Source organism: Gymnoscopelus microlampas (genome assembly GCF_963454915.1).
Source record: "Gymnoscopelus microlampas genome assembly, chromosome: 12".
Lineage (NCBI taxonomy): Eukaryota > Metazoa > Chordata > Actinopteri > Myctophiformes > Myctophidae > Gymnoscopelus > Gymnoscopelus microlampas.
The window spans coordinates 15,592,678-15,593,880 of NC_139949.1; positions in this window are offsets into that span (position 1 = coordinate 15,592,678).

A 1,203-nucleotide genomic window follows, 5' to 3' on the forward strand; every position below is an offset into this window, starting at 1 on the left:
ATAAAAATGTACAACAAAAGTAGAAAGAACTCATTATGCGGAATGTCCCATTTCATACGTTTTCAAATGTATGAAAATCTTTTGAAAATAGCAGATCTACAAGCGCACAATGCATCACGTCGCCACGCATGTGAGCTTGTAGATCGGCTATTTTCAAATTGCCGAAATGTATATAGGGCTGAAGTGGTTACTGTAGTTTTGTAATAATAATCAAAATCTATTAACTAGTTTTCAAATAATTGTAGTGGAGTAAAAGTAAAATATTTGCCTTTGAGATGTAGTGGAGTAGAAGTAAAAGTACTTCGATCTTATGAAAGACTGGGTCAGTATTTTGAAACTTCAACGTTTTTCAGTTGGTTTATTCTTAAATATCTCATGTAACAGATGTCTCTTAAGTATTCAAGGCCAGAGTACTCTTCAGGTAGTCTCATTGGTTAGTTGCAACCGAACCACTAGGTCCATATTCTGTTGACATTGAAAAAGTATTGGAAGAGTATTCATTTGTACATTTCTTTATATATACAGTGGATGTTTTATGTTATATGTGTTGGTACAGTAAGCCTTGCTATTAATACTATAATAAAAACCTCTATATAACATATTAAAGGGCATCACTGGAAAACATTGGCATGTCAGTCAGGACTGTTAGATCTGAAACTGTTCCTACATGACAATTGTTTTAGATAGTGTTGGGGCCATCTACTGGCTGAGAGCAGATAAGGTTTTGCCATAAATTTAACATTTGACGTTTTCCAGGATTCTCAGAAAGTGGTTCTCAAACATTTTATTCTTGGTTCCAGAGTACGTGTTTTAGAGTCTAAAACAGCATCTGAAAATATGGCGTCATGCTATCTTTTCAGTGTTTTATGTATATAGATGTAGTTAGTAAATTATAAATTCTATACTGCCAATATAATATTCAAATATTTTCAATATGTTTGTTATCAACTGTGTACCAAAAGATTTACACTCAGCACTGCCTATTTTACCAAGTCTCACAAGATGCTCTTGCTATCAGAACATAGCATGAACATAGGTCAACCATAGTTAACGTTTTATGATGCACAGGGTTGTCCAGTGCTCATGAGATTGAACATTCATTCATTTTGCATACAGGTTAATGGGGGGCAGAAATTAATAGCATGTAATGTCAAAGTTTCATGCAATTCAGAGTGCATGCATTCACAAATAATTATCCCAACA